Source organism: Anoplopoma fimbria, chromosome 19, assembly GCF_027596085.1.
Source record: "Anoplopoma fimbria isolate UVic2021 breed Golden Eagle Sablefish chromosome 19, Afim_UVic_2022, whole genome shotgun sequence".
NCBI lineage: Eukaryota > Metazoa > Chordata > Actinopteri > Perciformes > Anoplopomatidae > Anoplopoma > Anoplopoma fimbria.
In genome coordinates, this window is record NC_072467.1 from 25,628,600 (window position 1) to 25,651,848 (window position 23,249).

The 23,249-nt window shown below is 40.9% G+C and overlaps 1 protein-coding gene across 1 annotated transcript in view; it reads right to left on the minus strand.

The window, feature by feature from the left end:
* The window catches only part of poc1b (POC1 centriolar protein B), a 45,992-nt gene that overhangs the window by 14,230 nt on the left and 8,513 nt on the right, over positions 1 to 23,249 (minus strand). The window lies entirely within an intron of this gene.

The following is a 23,249-nucleotide window of genomic DNA, read 5'->3' on the forward strand; positions in this document are numbered from 1 at the left end:
ACAGAACCACCGACGGAGACACAACAGAACAGATAAACACACAAACGTAGGAAATGCTAATGAAGATGTCAGATAAGAAGCATCAAAATAAGTTAACCAGGGGTCTATTACAAAAACAGAGAGACGGTATTTCTGTGTGTTAAGTTTGTTTTTATATTTGATCCTATAATTGTGTGTTTTCCTCCGCACCTTCTGTATTTTTCTAAAGCCTATTCCAGAAACAAAAGACATGATTTCCTGTAATTCATGACGTGAGCCACACAAGACGTTGGCACTAGCTGTCTTAGGAGACTTTGCCACAGTGTGTGCCGTTCATCATAACAAAGACTAATTAGTGATAGCATTTGTTGCCAATTATTTCTATAGTAGATTTCAACAGATTGAATTAGTTGTCCAAGTAGTCTAATCCTCTTCTGGAAAGGTAAACGAAACTAGTACTTACCTCAAAGAATGAGCATGTTTATCAGGAAGGGAAGACATATGACATGACTTGGGATCAAATTACTAGACTTGGCATTTCTATATCTACTTGAATGTAAAAATGAAATGGGCTCATATTGGAAGCCATAAGTTGAAACGTGTGATTGGTCAAAATGACGTTAGTGGTAACATGCAGAGAAACGCTGCAATGTGTATGAATATGTATTTATATGTACTTTTCTTTTTTTTTTGGCTTTGGAAATGTTTTATGAGAAAGAAAATGCATTCCTCACATTTACTAGGTCTCAACTATGCACAATACAATAAACACTGAAAAGTGCAGAAACACAGTTAAACCATATTTCCTACACCACTTTTTTGACAGTGACAACAAAAAATGAAGAACCAAGAATATTTTTACTGTAATCATTCTTTGCACTGCAAAACTGCAAGCAGAGAAAGTCACAGAGGGTCAAACCAGAACTACAAAGTAGATTTTCAAAATGCATTTTTGGTGTTCAGCCTTATTTCTAACACTAAATTCACCTTAAGGCTGGATAAGTGTGAACTCCACAACTGATTTAGCAGTTTAGCGTGATCTCGTCACTGATTACAACGGAATCATATTAATTGTGTGCGTGTGTGTTTGTGTACATTTCTGCGCTGAGACCAGGTCATGCGTGTTACAGTGAGGTTAGGCAGGCGGGCTGTGGTGGAAATAAACAAGCACGTGTGGCAGTGTGGCTGTAATGCATGAGAGCAGGAAGCTATTAACATGGCATTACCAGAACAACAAGGGGCAGGAAATTAAATTTGGCTGCCTTTGAGGAGTTTATGTCCCAGCCCTCGCTCGTAGTGGGTAATTGATTATTGTGGCTTTCCACAGCTCCTGTGCTCCTTAATATATTTTCCATGTTTTTCTACATTTTCATCATCAGCTTTGAGGGCTGGTTGATTTTTTTTTTCTCTATATGGATATGAAATTGTTTCTAAGTCTTAGCATGCTTGGCTGACCAGGATATGCACTCTGTGAATGGGCCATTCAGTGAGACGAGTGTTTTTGGTTGTTTACCCCCAAGAACAGTTAGAAACATGGTGACAATTGGTGTCAAATGTAATCTAAGTTAGAGCGTTGGACAAGTGTGGCTTTCACCATGTTTTTCTTCTGAATGGTGACAAAAAAAAAAAAGACATTTGACCTCATGCAAGAACATTTTGGTATTCTTATCTAAACATTCTCTTATTTTTATTTTTTGTACGGTGGGCCACATCAGATTCAGCAAAGAGGGTCTTTTTAACCTTTAAAATGGAAAGCCTTCCTTCTTAAATGGTTTTAAGAGCTTAAAAAGGATAAAAATTCCAGCTTCACCTTTGTATTTTTTATCAGATCGTCACGTTTCCGGCTTCTATTGAAAGCCACAAATTGTAATTTAAGGCTTAACACTTGTTGGTGGAGTTTTTACAAGTCGAAATGACGGCGGTGGTAAAATGCAGAGAAACGCTTCAATGTGCCAGCAAAAGTACAGATGGAAGACCGATGACAAGAAATTCATATGCATGCTTTCGATTGTCTTTTGATTGTAAATTAGCATAATCAACGCCCCAACAATACCATATAAGGCCACGCATCCTGCCCAATATGTCCTATATTGAAGCCCTGCTTACGGAGATCAATAAAGTCTAGGGATTTGTCTATTGGGGCAAAAAAAAAATTACACCAATGGGGGAAATAACAAGTGATGATAATGCTGTTTCACCTAAAATAGGGGAGAGATGGTTCTATATGAAATACATTACATTAATGCGATCGATGACTGCAACAGAAGGGGCAGAAATCATTTAGGATGTTCTTGTGGTATTTTAGCGTTATCCTATATCCAATTTAAATCAATGGTGATATCATTAGGCTATATGAATACATTTAGATTTATATCTGCGTATAATTCAAATTTGATAGTCGCAATATTGTAAACGTGTGTAGCACTTTGCATATTGTGCAAAAATGGAACATGCTGAATATATAATACACATCTGAGTAGCAGTAAAGTAACTTTGCTCCTGAAATCATTAGGACTAAAATACATGATAATGATCACTCTAAACATTTGTCAAGCCACGTAGCTCCAGCAAAGGTGAGACATACAGAATTTGTACACCAAACAAGGTGTCACAGAAGTTCCCCCTTACTGACATTAAACCCTTCCTGACACAAATCTTGTAGATCATTGACGTTAAACACCACTCGGGTCCTGCCAGGACTTTCAAAGATAAGAGCACAAAGCAAACATAACCTTCATTCACCGGGATTAGGACTAAGCGAAAGGGCACTCCAATTTCTACACCAAACAAGGTGTTGAGTTTACGTAAGATTAAATGTACCGAGTCGAGGTCGTAGCGGAACAAATACAGCAGGTCAGTTCGGGATGCAAGGAAAACTCTTTTTTGATCTGGCATCCAGATGACAACTGTTACTTCACCACGAGTTAGTAGGTTCCCCTTTACCATCAGAGACAGATGGATGGAAGAGAGTGAGACAAAAAGCAAAAGGCGAAGGGGAGAGACGGAGGAAAAGGAAGCCTGACATTTAACAGGAGTATGGCTGAGGTGGCAGGAACATGTTTGTCCTGACTAGGCAGTATTTCCCTCTTCAAACACCCACAGAGCAAATATACTCGTCCTAACGTGAACGTGTGCTTTGGAGGCCTTAACCCATACACCCTCACACACACACATTCACACCTGGGACAATAGCTGTACAGACTCGTACATTATCACACCAAAAGCAAATACACCCACACACAATTCTCCCCTTTGTCCCGATTGCTTTTAATTGTGTTTACCATGAAGAATAGAGCCACTGTTTAATGTGTTGAACCTAAGCCAGGTGTCGTCGCCCCCCCCTCCTCACCTGTAACCTTTGAGCTGTTGCCATGGCCAAGAGGAATTGCGTCTGAGCTCAGTAGGTCTTTATTTGGGAGTCTGGAGTCCTGTTTAGCCTCTGGTAGTCTGGATGCTCCGTGAAACCAGCTAATTTAATCTCGGCTGTAAATTTAGTACCAGGCAACCTTGATTATAACCCATATCCTCTTATATTAGGACACTGACATCCAAAACTACCCTCAAGGAAGTATCACTGCATAGGTTGACCAATAACATCACGTTCCATCTTCATCTAAAATTTGTACACGAACCACGCTGCAAAGACTACGACCATCATTCAGCTGACAGGCACACACTGAATGTTGTGTCCCTGAATGACACGAAATAACAAGTTCATAGTCTGTGTTTGTAAGCTACACATAAAAACTAAAAGGGCCACTGCCGCAAACAAAGACTAACTTTTTTTTTATCCAAAGTGTATCTGATGAACCAGCCTTATTACATTCTTGGATACGTAAGCATTGAAATTTGCACTGGCATCAAGTGAAATAAGTAAAAAAAATGTTCCAGGTTCCAATTTAGGGGCCACAGGAGCTAAACTCAGGACCTTAATCAAGAAGTAAGTCTTGTGTATACTTTCCTGTTTGCGTTTTCACTGTATCTGAAGCACCGTGGAAATTGAATATATTAGACAAATAACAAATGCACTGGCATTGTTTGACAAGCAATTTTCCCACACAATCTTTATAATCTCAATAAACATTTCGTGATATAATTCGCACCCAGTGCTTGCTTAAGGTGTGAATGGAGCACCACCCAAGTATTAACTGCCTGAAGCCTGTGTTTGACCAGTCAGCGATGTTCTGAACAATGAACAATAAACCTGGGCAATCGGAAAGTACTAACCCTTGTTGTGTGAATTGAAAGTGAATTTTTTTGATAAGGCTGAATCATAGACCTTGTGGTATGCGAGGGGCATCAGCTTTTAAGAAACGTGAACACTGCTCGGTGCTTTATAAATCTTTAAGACGGGATTTCACACTTTTATGAAATTCATGGCGTCAATCTTTTCATCTTTAGTCTTGACAAATGGCATCATAGTTGACATGATGCAAAATAATCTACCAGCAATGTGCATCAGGCAGCAACCTCCGGTTCTGACGAGTGAAGCCAACGCGGAAGTGTCCTGAACCTGCATTCTCTCTACTGACTAGCAGGGTGTGGCGACTCTGGTTGTATAGAAGTCTATGAGAAAATGACTCTACTTCTCTCTTGATTTATTCCCTCAGTAAACATTGTAAACATGAGTTTATGGTCTCAATCTCTAGTTTCAAGTCTTCTTCAATACAGCATGATGTTCATTTAGTAAATGATGTTCCCATTGAGAGTCAAATAGACCATGAAGCAGCGTATGATTTTGGGCGGGGCTACTGTGATTGACAAGTCTCTCCCACGGCGTTGTCGATTTTTGTCTTACAACTTCCACCCTTTCACAGTGTGTTTTCAGTTCATGTAAGTTAATTGTAACCTTTTGGTTGCCTTAAAAGCTTTCAGTTGCACTTCGATCCACCCTCTCGTGTCGTTTCTAGTTGCATAAACAAAAAAAGAGGGGAAGAAATTTTAAAAAAAAAAAAAAGGCTTCCAAAACGCAGTCCATAAACCAATGGGTGACATCAGGGTGACGTCAGGGTGACTACAGCGACTTCTTAAATACAGTCTATGGATTTAACATGCTCAGTTGAATACAAAGCCACAGATTGTCAATGACAGCCCAGCATCCATGAACTGTCCTGGTGTGTCAGGGCCTTTATGTCCACCAGTCTTTTACAAAAGCTCAGTAAATAATAAAGCTCCCTACTGTTGTAATATTCGGTAGTTACGTTACGATTTTGAAAGAGAAAATCCCCTTTTTTTTTTTCTTGTAACTGCTCCCCAGGGAGGTCAGAGGCTAGGGTCAGCAGCAGAACCGTACCCCAGAAATAATCAGTGTTTTTTTTCAAGGGCACATCTGCAGGATGTTTACTGTCATGGGGACTAGAACATGAAACATGGCTGTTCAAGCTCACTTGTTGGAGGATAGGTTTAATCAACGTTGCACATGTGGATAAGATTTAACTAACAACCTTACACAGAGCAAGGGATTGGCTTCAGGCGCACACATTAAAACAAAAGTAAATGCAGACCGACAATTTAGGGCATCAACCCAGACACCGGAGAACGGGGTTATTTTGTTTCTCTTCGCTGGAACTTTCAGTTCTTTCTTTCTTTGGCGCTTTTTTTTTCTCTGTCCATCCTATGAGTCAGTCAGCAACTACAGTTCCTCTTGTTTCATCACTCCCTCTTGTTTTCTCTCTCTATTCTACTACCCTTCCTCTTTTTACTTCCACTTTTCGCTCTGTTACGTGCCAAGTGGCAGTGGCTCCTTATGTTATCGGATTCCCTGTATCTATGGGTACGCCCCACAGTCACTGATGCTAATCATCCACATAGGACGTCTGACTAAACCCAGACACAAATAGGGAAGACAGTGTTTGTGATTAATGCCCCTTGTTTGGTCATCGTCTTGGTAACAAAGACAAACATCTTTAGAAAGTTGCAAAATCCTTGGGTGCTATGATTCATGATGTTAAAGTTATGTTTTGAGTCTCGTCTCTTCCTCATGTTGGGTTAGCAAGGCAGGATTACTCAAATTCTACGTGAGGAATTAGCCAAAAGTAAAGGTCAAACACAGTAAAATCACTATGTATTTAACAGATCTGAACAGTGTTAGTGTTGATGATTTACGCCTACAGCTTTAGGATAACATTCTTTTAAATGAGCTTTGAATGGATTGGCATCCCACAGCAGAGGCTTCTGAGAAAAGTCTCGTGTTAGCGAGGAAATTAGGCTTTCGCTGAGAAATTCAGTAACTCATATCCCAACTAGGGTTTTTTTTCCTTCGGTTTCTTTCCCACCAAAGTCTCAAGTGGAGGCGAGTCCTTTCACAGCGAGGAAGTGAATGAGCGTCATTGTGGCTTTGCACGGGATTAGCCCATTTTAAAGCCCCTTAGTAAGATTTACCCACATTATTCACATTTTAATGGACATTCCCACCCACAGATGCTGGCTAAAATCAAAATCCGTGGCAATGAAATAATGCGGCAGCAGGCTTAATGCCTCGGAAGAAATTTCAAGGTTCATTGACCTCACTCAAGTGTGAGCATTGTGCGAATACAATGAGGAGTATTGACATTATTGAAATGGGGAAAAACACATATGGATTTGTACCCGTTTGGATGAGTGAGCATGGACAAACAAAAAGTATATGACAAGCAAGTGTGACTCTTAAAGGCTAACACGATTCATTCAGGGGAAGAGGGTTCATAGAAGCGAACAGCCAAAACATGGAGGTGCAATAGCACGGCGCTGCATGGTCATACTGATAGCTTTCAACAATAATAGACATATTTCAGTCAGTGTAATGTTATTGAACCAATGTAGCAACATTCGCTTAAAATTTCTGTTTTTTTCCGTTTCTGTTAAACAAAAGAAAACGAGAAGTCAACTCCAGATGCACCACATGTTGGTAACCATGCAAATCTGGTTCATCAAAAAGAACAGTATGAAAGCCATTTAGAAACATCATCCAGGGGTTTCTACAGTCTTAACTGGGATCAGTGGAGCAATAGATTTTAGTTGCCCCATACTCCATCATTATAATTATTCTAAAACATATAATAATCCAAATTTGATTATTTTATTTATTGCGTTGTTTATGTTACTCAAATTAAAAACATATATTTTCTTGCATTGGCCAAAAAAATCTGTGGACTGTAAAAAAAAGATTGTCTTGGTAAGAGTGATCTCGGACACTTGTAGAATTATCTCTTACCAAAGAAAGGAGAAATAATAACTAAACATTGGTGAATCCCAGAAATAATGTGTACCAACAAAATAAGAACAAAGTGTGGGCACGAACAAAATTAAGAAGAAATATGTTCTATGTGTTCTAGGCCCATATGCAACCTTGACAGGCTTTTTCTGTGCTGTATTAAAACTATTAAAGGTCTGGTGAGTTGGATCTGGCGGCATTTAGTGTTGAAACTTTTTCCATGTGCCTAGTGTGTAAGAGAACCACGGTTGCAAATGAAATATCACAAATGGAACTATCTACATTCTGGGATTCTGTAGAAACATGGTGGACGGACAAAAAATATATATTTCTAAGCCAATAATGCCAGGTCTTTCCCCTATATTCACTCTTCAGTGTAGCAATGCCGTGAATCCATGAATGAGACAAATGTTGGTTTACATTTGTGAGATAAAAGCAGGAGAGTGTCTTTTACCCAAACTGCGTGAGGTGGGGATGACATTGTCGGTAACCACTCTTCACATCGCCATAAATTAAATCCACAGCACTTATATGTACACTTATATAAATATTTAAAATAAAATATGTCACCTTTAATCCGGTTCCCTTGTAACTCCCATTATTTCCTTCTTCCAAAACAGTGGTGAAGAGCAAATGCCAGGAGTTGAGCTTTCATAAGAACAAAACTATGACTTGTGCATTAACCGAATGCCAAATTAGAGCACACACGTTAAAAGCACTTAAAAGGCTATTTTCTTTAAACAGAGTCCGGTGCAGAAAATTGATAGATATTTGGACACCAGATATTTGGTGTGTTGTAACTGTGTCTGCCCGGGCAAAGCAGCCGACCTAGTGGACGCACTGCTCTGCAATCATTTAGACAAATAAAATTAGCCACCCTGCCCACACAAGCATTTGTGTAAACGCTATGTTGAGGAAGTATCCTTGATCTAATTAACAGTCAGTTCCACTTCACTAAAGCAGAAGCAGCACTAGATGAGAGAAAAATAACAACAAGTGGCAATTAACTGAACGCTATCTGTGTCCATCATGGCTGTAAATGACGGCCTGACATCGGACTGGCAAACGGAAAGGTCAACAACGATCCACAGACAACTCAAACGCTCTACAGCCCCACTCCATAATGCCAACCTGTGGGAGACCTCACACTGTGGCAGGTGGCTAAATGAATGAAAAGGGACGCCAGCTGATTGGGCTAGGGAGACCTTCAGAGAGGAAGCAGCTAGCTCTGCCACCATTGAATAGCATCACAGGAGCCCTGGAATGGTTGGGGGGGGCTTCAGGGCTTTGGGGACTGCCTGATTGGCAGCTGAAGCGGCGGGGGGGGTTAGAGGTCATGCTGCGTCTCTGCCCTTCACAGTACAGGCAGGAGGGAGCTGACAGAGCTAACCAGGGCCCCGACAGCCACAGGTGGGCTTTGTGGGCTGTCATCATGGGTCCTGTAGCACCAAGCTGCCTCTCATTCTTCTACCAGAGGGACAAACAACAAGCAGGCTTATCTGTCCATGTGGGTGTCCACATATTTCCATATATGTGTGCATCTTCACAGCTTTTCTCCTGTCAATATTACCAAAAGTTTTTGTTTTTTATAGGTCTGAAACGATTGCTCAAGAAAGTTGAGGAACTCAATTACTGATCACCGATGAAAAGTTCGTTAAACCTCCCCATTTCCGCACAATCTTCATGCTTGCAGTGCGACTAATCAACAGTGCTCTGATTGAATTGAACAGGAAATCTGTTGTTGAAATTGGGGAGGAGAACTAGCGGCAGCCCAGTCCTGCATGGAGCTAACGGCTAACGTTAACAGAGGTTAAACTATGATACGTTCAAGCTCTGTTCAGTACAGATGACTATATGGCGAAGGTTAATTATAACGTTATCATGATGTGTTCAAATGCGAGAAACTTGGATAAATACAGTTGTTTAAAGTAGATGTTTTCACAGCAATATAAAATATATTAAAGAGAGAATTATGACTTTATGATAATGATGATTATAACTTCTGAAAAACTAGCACGTTAGCTTCATTTTTAATTTAAGTTTAGTTTTCAGAGTTCGTTTGCTCATTGTCAGGTCTTCAGAAAGGTTTCTTTTAGTTTTAATATAAATAAAGTCTTGATAGTTTGTTTGTTCTCCTCATTTTGAGTCTCATCCTCTTTAACATTCTGATTTGGTGGCACTGAGGGGTCACATTAGACCTGGGCTGAAAGAGCTAAATTAGGCTGACATCCGCTGCTACGACCTTACGCATCAAACGATGGGATGCATGAGGACCATGATAGATTTCCTGAGAACAAGAGGTTCCATGTAGAGAGAGTGTGTTTGTGTGCGAGCTAGTTTTAAAGGAAACTGCAGTCGACAATGGACACACTGAAAATACAAACAGAAGTGCAGCACTAGAGGTCAATAGGATGTTTTGCTAACTATCGTCAACCGCCGAACTTGGCAGCGGCTCCACACACATAATGAGGGCAACTTTTGCTGAAAATCTGCAGGTGCATGGGATTAACTTCTGATAATAGTCTAAACTACTGTTAAAGAATCAATGAAACGGCACTTGTACTTCAGGCACTGCTGCGTTCCAGCTATAAATGCATAAAATACATTAAAATATATTGTTATGTAGAGAATAGCAATTCCTCTGTCCATGAAAAAACCTTAAATGCATTATTCTGGTGATAGGGTTAGAAAATGTTAAAAAACATATTGGGGTCTGTTTTTAAAGGAGTTATGCTAATATGTGTACTACATTTGTGATAAATCAGACACAATGTGACACACAACACATTTATGCAAACCTTAAAGCTGCAGATCTTAGTTTCAACAAAACTCCTATTACTTTTAACAACATTTAAGGATTTGGTCCTGATGAATTTGTCTGCAGGTTTAACAAAAGCTGCAAGCGGGGAAGTCTGCATACTATGTGTCCAAACAAAAGATTAGCCTTTGAGCCTTTGAGTGTGCAAAACTGATTAATCCAAATGGCAAAAGCCATGTTCAGCCCACATTTGTTCAGAACGTTGTCACCACCCAGACTGGGACTCAGGAGTTGATTACAATACATTGTAAAGATCACTTTAAACGTACCATGAAGTGAGTTATGTACGACTCAGTCAGTAGATGCAGTGTCAGGGTTGTGTAGACGATTATAAAGGTGAGCTCAGAGTGGAACAGAGCTGGAAGTGGGTGGTGTAGGTGGGTGCTTCATGTTTTTTGTGATGAGATAAGCTGGCAGAGGAGATGCTTTTTTTTTGGTAACCCCTATGACATTCCTGCGCTCACCCACCTCCTCTAACGTCAAAACCAGGTTTTTATGTAGGCGTTCAGTCTAAATACCACAAGGGATGGTTATATCAGATTCTGAGTGTTTTGCTGAAATATCTTGTTGAACAAGAGGATGTTTTTTGTGCATATCTCAGCCTCAGCACTCTCAGACTGACATTGTTTGTAGGCTAAATTGCTCCTTTGAAGAGTCTTAAGAATGCTTATAGTTCTCAGCAGGTCCAGAAATGCTTTTAGAGGAGTAGTAATTTAGGAAATGTGATTTGTGTGGCCACATTCCTCCAAACAAATATGATGCAGCATTTCACCTCCACCAATGAGTCCACACAGTCTTAATTTACAATTATCAGTTATTTAAAAAACATTAGCCAACAGCAGGGCAAGAATACGCGAAATTTTGAGCCTGTCAAAATAACACTTCTATCTTATAATCTTCACGTGTGGCGTTGTACTATAGTTTACGTTAGTCACCTTTGAGTTTACTGTGCTACCACAATGTCCGTGTACGATTTAATAGTTTGTTTTTCGGACCAAAACCAAAGAGGCAGGAGCAAGAAGACGACTCGCATTATTTTTTGTTTTGTCCTCCCTGACACCAGCACTAGCTCGCCATGACTCCTAGCACTGGGGTTTGTGATGGCTGATTGCAAACTAACACGAATTGCAAACTGAAGGTCTTAACCAATCCAATAAACAAACTATCAAATCGTACACGAACCCTGTACAGTCAACGCGATTGACAAGCCCTCTAGGCAGCTCTACTTCTTCGTCCTCTCATGTTGGACTGAGGGCCAAACTGGACGCTACAGTGACTTACCATCGCCTCTCGAGTTACAAGTGGAATTACAAGACATGGGATAGCTGGTTAACATACATAGAGTTCTTTGACATGATGTTAACTCTGTAACCTCTTCAAAAATCTGTTGATAATGTGAGTTAATTTCTGGTGTTTCAAAATAAAATCCTGGCCATATCATACACATTTCCCTTTCAACAGAAACTGCGGGACTAAGACGGTTTCAAGTTGAAAAAACAATTCCTGCTGCGTTCAGGTGCGTTGGAGTTTTGTGTTGGTGTTACAGACCAGTATTCTATGGTATATTGTATTCATGTGTTATTTTAGGGAGGGAGAAATGCATACCGCAGCTTTATAGAAGACTTTGCAGAGGAGGGAAAATACTCCAGAGGTAGGAGAGGTCCTACTGGGGAAACCTCTGAGAACCAGAGGAAAACATCTCAAACAGTGGAGCCCTTCTTGTCATTTTGATGGTACCACCTCCACAAGGTCCAGGGGCCAAACAGGCCAAACCCTACAAGCCCACTCTGTCCTGAAACAGGTGGGTCAACAGACTGACAAGTGTTTCCTCCTGGGCACCTCTAAACACCAAGGCTTTTGTGTTCTACATTGAGTGGTGGGAAAACAGAAATTGTGGTCCATCATCAAGTCTTACTGCCTCAGAACATTTACATTGGGAGAGAGTTTGGGAGGTGTGGATAGAAGAACAAAGATGAATAAATGGAGTAGGAGCGGCAGCAGGAAGATAACTGGATTGGGAAACCATATTGTAACAGGGAGGTCACTGGCTTTAGCATTTAGGTGGTTGCGGCAAATAATTCTTCAGAAAGACATCAGAATCCCTACCTGCTTATTTCATTCTAGTTGTAGATTTTGGATACAGGCCAACAATTAAAATGCTCAAAAATGTTTGTGGAAAGCATGCAGGTATCTCTCGTATCGCTCGCTTTCTTCATGCAATTTTGACTGCTAATGAGAACATCCAGTAAGACACCATTTAAATTCAAGGGGAACATTTAGAGTAATTGGATTCCTGAGACCTAATCCAATCAATCCATGTCAAATTCAGGGACATCAATGTGTCACTTGTTGACCAGACTTCTTGTCGAATGCCCTCACATGAGCCATTCCAAACATAGACTCTGGTGTGTGACATAAGATTACCGGATGTTTCTTGACAAGGATGACCACGGGCGTCAGTTCAGACCGATTCATCAGAGCAACAAAGGGACTTTCTAAGAATAACTAACTGTAGAGCGGGGAATGAAATGGGTGACTTCCTTTCATTAGGCTCACTTAAGTGCTTAAATATAGCCAGTCACAAGGGCAGTTGCTGCACAAAGGTGCCATGTGGACATATAAAGGAAAAGAACTGTCAGAGCGGGTCAGCTGGAGGACTCTTGTGCTTCATTTATACGTTAATCTCCATGCAGTTGGCTCTTTAAAACAACATTCTGTCAGTTTATTCATGGTTTAATGTTATTGATGAGAAACTAGATGAATACATTTGAGGATGTCATATATGCACGTTGAGATCAAATATTAATCCTTTCATTTGATATCTTTGCTATAAAGATGATACAAATGTTCATTGTTAATTGTCTTTATGAAATGTCAGAAATGACTCTTTTATAGAATCTGATTTTAACTTGGTCAACTCGGTCTATTCTTTTATGGAATCCTGACACAGATTCTTGAACACAAAGTAACATTTTGCAAGAAGAGAAACCAAAATGAGTTTAAATGTAAAACACATTTATTGATTTAAACTGCAGCGGCCCCTTATTCTTTGGTACTTGCTGTCAGTTCCCTTTTCCCAACTCTTTTAGCTGAATGACACAATTCCCTCTGTGCTGATTGGAGGGTTATTCAGATCACCTGTTGTGCAGGGTGTAAGGACCGGCTTCTAATTAAGAATTGAGAACAGCTTGGTGCACTTCCTTGCTTGGCCAATCAGGGAGTGACAACCACTGTCTTTAGTGACCAAGAATTCAAACCCAGGGCATTCTGATACTTCCTCGACTTAAAGCAAACATCATTTCAACAGATATGTTCATCCAGAAACACTGGAATTTAGGCCCTTTGGAGATTTCTTTGCTGTCCCAAATCTTTTGCTTGAGGGTGTTTTGAACATTTTAAAATCTAGCTGGAGTGAATATTAAAGAGCCTGCATTGGTGAAAAATCTTGCACAAATAGCAATTATGGTAACCTAATGCCCTTAGGCTTTATTTATTTTTTATTTTATTCCAACTTAAACCCTGTTTATACGTTTTCATTTTTCATTATCATTATAAAGGAGGCATTTTTGTCATTGTGAAGTCACTATGTGGTTGGAAACTGGTTTCAGGCTTGTTCCCAATCAGCTGAAATCTGTGAAATCTGTTCCACCACTAAGCTACCACAAACGGTAATTTGTCATAAATAAAAATTGATTTAGAGATTTTTGGTTAAGCGAACATGAGTATTCCCCATGTTGCCTTGCACAAGAATGGTGGGTGTTTTTTTCCACCACAACATCAAAACTGCTGTATCATCCCATGCTGCACGAAATGCTTTGTCATGTAAGACCCATTTCCTCCTGCAGTAAGACCAAACTTTAACTTTCATTAATCAATACATTGAGTTGAATGGCCAACCCCAGCACTGATGCCCTTCTATTTCTGGTGAATTAAATGCCACTCAAATGGGACAAAACAACAAAAGTCATTCGTTCATTCATTCTACAAAGTCTGCTAACTGACACCTTAAGCATCTTTCATTAATGTGTAACAATCTATTCCCAGAAAAAATCATTAATGTGTGAACTTTCGAGCAATTCTGTAGTAACAATCAGCCAACTGTGACAAGGACCATTCACAGGTTGTTCAGTTCTTCTGAATGGCAGTTAATACTTAAGCTGCTGTGCCACCAAGAACAATAAACATGGCTGGAAGACTGTGTACCAGAATACAGAGAAATACCTGAAAAAAAGGGGAATTTTGGTGCTCTCAAACTTACTTGTTTCCTCTACACTTTGCAATTAATAACTTTTTTCCATTCATACTAAAACGGAACTAAAAGACACTCACTTATCTTGTATTAGATAAATAAATGTGGTGCCATATGGAGGGCTTAGGTGTATGTAGGACAGCAGGAGGTTTATCTCCCTGGGTAATCTAGGCACATAACCAACCATAAGCATGACTCACATCTTTCTATCCCCGAGAAAGCCAACCTGGAGATTAGCGGACAGGTAAACAACTCGGAGAGAATAAAAAGAGACAGAGAGGATGGATGAACAGCAAAACAATCCTGCAAAGTACTTTGAAACTCATCTGCTGCGAATTGCACAAAAACATAAGTGGCTCCTCATATGTCAATAAAGAAGCTCTGAATGCAATATAGCCAAAAAGGTTTTTCACACACATATTCCACCTTTCATTTGAAAAGGCGGTTGCCCAGAGGGGAGATTGGATTGAGCTGCATTGCCACACAAATGCCTGCTAATCTGCTTCAGCACTTAAGCTAATACCAGAAGGACTGCAAAGCACCTGTGGGAAACTCATTTGCCATTCAGAATAACCCCGCTGCTAATTTCTAATTGTCCCACTGTAAAACAATGCCAGCTCAGGGCTAGCCCCTAATCCCCCTCTCAGACTACGCTAGCGAGCTAACGTTTTCCAATGTTCCCACACATACCGGGCTCACGGCCAACGCAAAACACCTAAGCGTCTTTAAACAAGAAGATTACGTCCGAACAATCAAACAAAAAAAAACAATATTAATGCAACAAAATGCTATTAGTACTCTGAATCTAACAACATCCTTTTGTGTGGAGACCACAATCCCCCAGATAAAAAAAAATGCATTTCTTCGGTCTATAAGTCTATTTGATTTGTTGACCAGTCCTTGAAGACCGGACTTCCTCAAAAGATCCAAAATGTATCCGCGTAGCCCAGAAAACAAAGAGGCAAGCTTTTGTGTTCATTGGCTAAGTATAAAATCCTCTGGAATTGTATGAAAATAAATTATGCATAAGCTGAACTACTTGTTGTAAATTCATGTTTTAGAGGTTTCAATTAGATGGAAATAGATGTGTGTTGTGGGGTTTGTGTGTAGAAGGGTCAGCGGTGAAGTTGCAGATTGCAACCAACTGATACGAAAACAAGAATGGCCCGATCGAGAGCCAGTGTTCAGTTGTCCTTTCTGGGCTACTGTAGAAACATGGAGGGCAATCGAGAATGTGTGCTTGCATAAATCTGACGGGATCTTTGCTCAGGTCTTGAGGAGTTGCAGAATTTGTTCAGCGATACAAATAGCCTAAACTGTACACACATTGTACTGCTATAATATTACTGCTAACTTCGTACTTGCACACAGCTGAAAACCTAAATAAGCCTCCCTCGATTTCACAAAAATACCATCCTTTGTCCTCTCCAAACTCTAATGCTCCTCGGAGAATCACTCACTAGTTAAGTCATTGTTATTCGCTTCCCATTACTGGTTCATTCTGTGGTCTCTGGGTTATATTCAGGGCACCTCTTTGTATTGTGAGGTTATCAATGCTTTTTTGCTCTTTGACTTTTAGGGATTGGATAGCAGTCAGAAAAATGGAAATATATGCATGGAGGGGATGGAAAACTCAATGGCCTGCAGGTCACAGACCATCCTCGAACCTGTTTATTGCTGCAACAGAACCGCGTCTCATTGAAACGCTGCATATGTGAAGAGGAAATGGAAGAAACACGAAAGAGGAAAATTAAATAAAAGGGTAGGTTATGAGCAGTAAAGAGATACAAAGAGGAGCCGATTAGATTTGGGAAAGAGAGAGGATGCATCAAACAATAAAAGCCCATTAAAGCCATCCATCAGTGCAGCTGTGGTCGAAGTGGGGGATCCAGTTATCCCTCTCCGGGGATCGGAGAGATGAATGACTTCCTAACAGGTGGACTATGAGCTTAACAGGAGAGGGGGGGGTGGGTTTAACCTGGGACAGAGCCGCCAGTGTTGAGTTACGGCTGCACCTCCGGAGAGCGACCGTGACCCCGCGGCTTTCTCAGCGCACAGGAAATGGATTTGTTTTCCCAGCCCTTTTCCCAGTAATCCTCCATTCACTGACACACATGCAAGAGTGATATATACACATACATATACATATACATATATATATATATATATATACACACACACGTGTGCAAAGAACAGACAATATTGGAGGAACAAAGACTAAAATGCTCAAACATTCATATTACTAGCCCTGGCAGTTTAATCTATAGAAGGACTGGTCAACAAACAGCTCAAAAAGAAATGAGAAAATGCTTCTACATCCAGCAAAAACATGAGAGTTATGAATATTTTCAACCCGCCACTCAACTAAAAATAGCCTTAAAACAAAATCCTTTCCTAAATGTACTGAAAGTCAACCAAAAGTATAGATCTGTTTTAGCTATTCTTCGCATTTAATCTCTAAAGATGTGCAGGTAGATGCCTCCCAAAAGAGAGAAAAAGAGAAATCACACAAAAAAAAAAAAATATATATATATATATATATATATATATATGTTTTCAGGAATATCAACAACTGGGATGAGCTGTAGAGAAATAAACCTGGCCGGCAACGGAGCCATGAAGCGTCTGATCTGCCTACGCGGTTCACCGGGCCACATCCTCTCTGCCTCCACTCAGGGAGAAAATAGCATCAGCGAGCAAAACACTGCCAGATAAAAAGGTAGCCTGTTATTCCCACACACATGAACACGAGTGTTTTATGCCGGCCCGGCTGCAGTCGTCCAGCACGGTTACACAAACATTATACAGTGGATACAATTAGCTGGCCTTGAAATGTTGGCAGAGCCGCGTTTTTTTATACATTTTCAGTCAAGCTACAGCTATATATATCCAAATAAACATAATCAGTAAACAGAGCACCTGCTGGAGCTGCGACTCAAAATGTATTCTCAAAAACAAAACAGCCGTAACTCGCTTTTGATGCACATGTTGGGAATTGCAATCAATAAGCAAATCATGACTATTGCCAAAAGGACAGAGCAGTATTAAAAAATGCCAAACATCTTTTAATATAATGTTGCCCTAATGGCAGATATAGAGATCCCAGAATGAGATGTTTTTTCTCTTTCGGCACACTTGAAGTTGTGGTAGATAGCGAAGACAATTCAGCATGGTGTGTTTTTTTTTGTTAAAGGTTCTCTATACGATAAATAGAGCATTAATATAGCAGAAGTATGCATAACTATTTGCTATTTAAAGATGTAGTGGAGTAAAGTCTACCTGAGCAGAGGATGAATCCCTCTCTGTATCGTACAAGTAATATAATAATAAAAATAACAAAATAATAATAAAATAATAATCTATGAAAATATAATTCAAGTTTCTTATTTTTATTAAATGAATATTAACAATAACTACGTCAGTTTAAACAATGTTCACTGGGATTTATTGTACACACGAGAGAAAATAAAAAGCAAATCTGCAAACTCAAATTCCCAGAAAAAAAAACAGATTCAGGAGGAACAAGAGGAAGGAAGACAAAAAAATTGTCTTGGTTTGCTTTTGTTTTTGCCTTCTCTTCTTACCAGGGTCTGTCAGGCAAGATTATACAAAATCAAATCTCGTGTCTGCTTTTTTTTTGGTTTTGTTTTTCCATCCAGTTCTATTTTCATCTCTCATCCCAGCCTCCTGCCATTTCTCCAGGCGGGGATAACACCAAGCAGCGAAGGAAACACAACACATCATCATTTGCCTTTCAGGTGTCCCTGGTACCTGTAATAGACCTGCCGCGCTATTTTTAGCCTCAAGCACGGAACGACTGTCAGCACGTTCCCAAAGTGGAGGCCCCTGAGGATACGAGCTGTACCCTTGAGAGAGCGAGAGAGAGAGAGAGAGAGAGAGCATTCAAAGGGCTGGGGATCGGTCGGATGTGGAAGGATGGTGGAGGTGTCGTGGATGATAGGAAGCCTTTAGAGTAGCGACAATGGAGGGAAACAGATTGGAAATAGTCAAAAGGTGCCAATTTAACACCAAATTGTATACCAAATCACCTTAAAGTGTTTGAATAGGACCAATAATGACATCTGTCCTTGTTGGTATTTAACTTTGAAAAGCTAAATCCGATCAAGATCAAACCAGGGCCACATCGTTATCCTGTCACATGCTTCCACGTGTCTCACCCTCAAACTACATATTCTACAAATTCAGAACTAAGTAATGTGCAAAATCTCTTCAGAAAAGGTCTTCAGGGACTCAATGTCCTTGAAAGTACTGTATTTTAGTCTTAAGGGTTTGTTTTGGAGCAGATCTGCAACAAATTATTCTATTTTCATCAGTTAATCATTTTGTAAATTACTTTTCCCATTCAACCAATATATATATATTTTTTAAATGTTTTCCTTTCAGAATTCTCCAGAGGTCAAGATGATATTTTCAAATTATTAATTCTGTCCTTCCATGGTTACAACAATAATGGAATGGATTTCATTTGTAATTTCAGCACTAGAAAATACATGCATTTGTTCTTTCCTAGAGATGAATAAACTGTAATCTAAATACTGTCCAAAGTGGTGGTTTTTGCATTAAATTTGACCTGCAAAACCGAAAAAAATATGATTTTTTTTTTACCTAACAATCCAAGAGTGAGGAAAAACTCAAAAGACCCAAAAGTGGGACGACATAGCCTGAAAGTAACCACCCGCTTCCTGTAAGTGAGAGTTGCATAAGGTTTAGAAAAGAGGGGTGAGAGAGGTGAGGTGGAGGAAAAGGACGGATGGGAATCCGAAGAGAGAACCCTCTTGAATTAGTCATAAGGCTTGCCCTCCTCTTGTATTTTTGATGAGGTAGATCAGGTATTTTGGACACTTGCACGCCAGCGGCAAGGAGACCGGAGACGTCACAGGGAGTCTCGCAGCAAAACGCAGCATTAGAGCAAGTGGGCGGTGTCCGGAGACGGGTTTACGTTTTGACTCCGCTGTCGCTGGGGCGATTTACTGGTCTGGACGTGTCATGTGATATTCAAGTTACACAAGGTCTCACCAAATACTTACTGCTGCAGTAACGGGGCTTTCTGGCCACTGGAAGGATGATAAGATTATAAACTTTATTTATCCAGAGGTTAATTGCAATACAAAGTGGGTAAAGTGAAAATATTAAAGTTTAAGCAAAATGCAAATTACAGTGGGGATCATGAAAAAATAAACAGGTTAACTGGAAAAATCATATCTAAGATCTGGCAATGAGTTGAACCAAAAACAGTTTTGCTGCCTCATCTTTTGCAACAATGCAATGCAACATCATGTGGCAACCACTGACTGTGTATAAGAACTGGACGTAGTCATTCTGACGTCACCCATTGGTTTGTGAGATGCTGTTTTGAAGCCTTGAGTTCAGCGTTTTGGCCGTCGCCATCTTGGCTTTTTGCAACCAGTGAACGGAAGTTGCCATATTTGGACTGTGGAGGAGTGACGTAGAGACGCTGTATACAGCTCTGGTAGCGACCTGTCATTAAAAGGTAGCCCCGCCCTAAAGCATCCCCTGCTTTATGGTCTGTTTGACTCTAAATGGAGCATCATTTACTAAATGAACATCATGCTGTATTGAAGAAGACTTGAAACTAGAGATTGAGACCATAAACTCATGTTTACAATGTTTACTGAGGGAATAAATCAAGAGAGAAGTAGAGTCATTTTCTCATAGACTTCTATACAACCAGAGGAGTCGCCCCCTGATGGACACTAGAGAGAATGCAGGTTCAGGACACTTCCGCGTTGGCTTCACTCGTCAGAACCGGAGGTTGCTGCCTGATGCACATTGCTGGTAGATTATTTTGCATCATGTCAACTATGATGCCATTTGTCAAGACTAAAGATGAAAAGATTGACGCCATGAACTTCCTAAAAGTGTGAAATCCCGTCTTAAAGATTTATAAAGCACCGAGCAGTGTTCACGTTTCTTAAAAGCTGATGCCCCTCGCATACCACAAGGTTTCAGCCTTATCAAACAATTCACTTCAAGCAAGTTTAAGCACATTGCAGTATCAGGCTTATACATGTTCGGTTTGCATAAGAGAGTGAGTGAGTCAGTGTGAGGAGATATAGTATGAATGAACGTGTTTGATTGTGCTTTGACTGAGTAAAACCAGTCTGTGTTTGTGTGTGTGGTCGTGTGTGTGTGTGTGTGTGTGTGTGTGTGTGTGTGTGTGTGTGTGTGTGTGTGTGTGTGTGTGAGTGTGTTATGCAGCCTGTGGGAGACCTTGTCCTCCCCCCCCCCCCCCCTACCACCTCGGAGCAGTGTTGCTATCTTTAGCTCGTTTCCGTCGTGTCTTGTCACTCGTGTTCTCCTCTACAGCACTTAAATCTGGTATCTAAACCTCCGGGCCATCCAATATCCTGTACTTCCACTGCACAGGAAGCTAGAGGGTGGGGGTTGAGGGTGAGGTGGTGGGTGTAAATGTAGACACATACAGTACACACTGCAATTACACAAACATGCTCGGGTTGACATATTTATGATTGGAGGATGCACCTGAAAAGATTCACCACAACTGAAAGTAGAGCACGGGAAAAGTACTTCACACGTGGTAGGTTAGAGGGACATAGAATCACAAAAACACACACACACACACACACACACACACACACACACGCACACACACACAGGAGGCCCGTCGCCGTAGAGGACACCTTGTCTGGTCAGACTGGCGTCACTGGCGTCACGTCCGCAGGGACACGGGAGACGACGCAAGTAACCGAATCTAACCTCCTGCTATCTAATCGCCTCTTAAAACACACATTCAGTCCGCTCGAGCTTTGAACGCTTATCAGCTGCATCATTGAAAACATTTAGCGTCATCGCTGTGAAGCTAACTTTAAATAAACAGATGCTTAACCTCAACCTGATCTGAACTTCTGACTCTAAACTCGAGCATACAAAACCTAACTATCGCAAACTGTGGCAACCTGCTCTCCTTTTTGGAGAACTTGCCCATGTGGACATTTAAGTCCTTATGAGACAGGTACACACACACACACACACACACACACACACACACACACACACACACACACACACACACACACACACACACACACACACACACACACACACACTATAACACTGTTGTTAGCCTTGGCCTCATTTCACGCTTGCCATTCTTCATGTGTTTCACAGCTGACTTGATATCTGTTCGGTGTGGTTTGACACTCTCCGCCGCCACGCAACTGGAGACTCCAGCAGCCGCTGGACTCTGCTACATGTTGAGAGACGCCCCACCTCGGCATACGTGCTAAAACTATCTCCCAAAATAATGTATATTTCATGTTTTTTTTTGTTTTTAAGTATGCACCATAAACTACTTTTGCTAAGGATACATTTTAACCCAGATAAACTTATTTCAATATGGTAGATTTAGGGGCCTTTCCATTTTATTGTCAATGTCAATGAAGAAGCACAGAAGGTCTACATTGAAGATCAGATCATCTGGGGCTCTCTGAAACCACATATAAAGACTGAATGTCAAATTGCTACCATTAAAAAATATAAGATATGTATGTATATATATATATATAATATGTTCGTGCATTGATCTGTTATCCTACATAGTTTCCAAGGAGAAAGTATGAAAGTGTTCAGTGCTCAAGGACACACAGAGAGCAGCTGATGGACACTATGGCCGCCGGCGTGGCTGAGATCCGCCACGTGTTGGCTACTGGCGAGTATGTCAAAGCGCTGTAATGTCAACACAGAGTGAGGGGCACCACCCTGGGCTAGTAGCTGCTCCGTGATGACGTAGCGTTTGCTGTTAGCGCTCCATTCAGAAGCACCGAGCCCTGCTAGTGCCGACGGCTCACTGCAGAGCTTAATGGCTAATGCAGAGTGAGAGAGAAGGGGGGGAGGAAGGGGGGACAAAAACACGGCTGATGCCAGATCAGTGTCATCACTGACATCACATCACTGTCCATACAAGCCTTACTGGATGCAGACAATTCAAACATGAGGACAGCCTAGAGGCTTCATGTAAAGTAAGGGCTTAACAGCGTTCATGTCAAATCAAGCGCTTCCCAAGCTAACATCTGGCCACAAGGGGGCGATCCAGATGTTTTGGATTCACTTTTTGGGAAAGCTGTCACACCTACAGCAATGTTCAGTGAAAAAAACGTTCCTGAATGTTGCGACTGCATCCAGGGGAGAAAGCAGATATACTGTATATTACTCTTTTTGGAGAGCTGAGGGTAGAAATGATAATGCACCAAATTCAGGTGAAGAACAACCTTATTTTAAGTCTTATTTTGATGCAAAGACTTGTTAATTAGCAGGAAATTGAAAGGGAAAGGGGTGCTGTGTTTTATTTTCGGGTCAAAGGTTTTGGCACAATTTTATTTTGTTTCTAAAGGATGCTCTGTGAATACGGACCAGTCTAACTTTGATGCAAAGACTTCCACATCAGCAGGAAAAAAGAAGTGAAAATTGCAGTGAAAATTTGTCCCGAAAAGTAAATAATAATCGTTAATAATGATTAAAGTAATCGTAGTTAATCATTTTGACTATAATCCATGCAGACCAAATTAAAACACATTCGCAACTTAATAAACAAGAGTTTAGAGTCACTGAAGTCAAAGGAAAAAGTAAAAGAAGGAGGAGATGGCTCTAACTTAAGGACACGAAGGTCACCAACAGCAGCGGGGAACTGCGAGTGGAGGAAACCTCCTCATCCACCCACGCACCCACCTCAGGACATTTACATCTCCCGTCCCTTCTCGCCCTCTCTCTCTCTCCATCGGCCCATTTTCCTCTCTTCCGCCCACGCTCGGACCCATTAGAGCGTTAAGGCGGTGGGGGGGGCACGGAGGGCGGAAGGAAGGGAAAGCACTCTGAAGACACCGAAAAACAGTGGAAGGAGGAGGAGGAGGAGGAGGAGGAGGAGATGGACATCTGAGCTGACAGGAGGAGTAGCACTGGGGGCTCCCTCCTCGACCCGCTTTAACCAGGGATGACTCTCTGTGTGTGTGTGT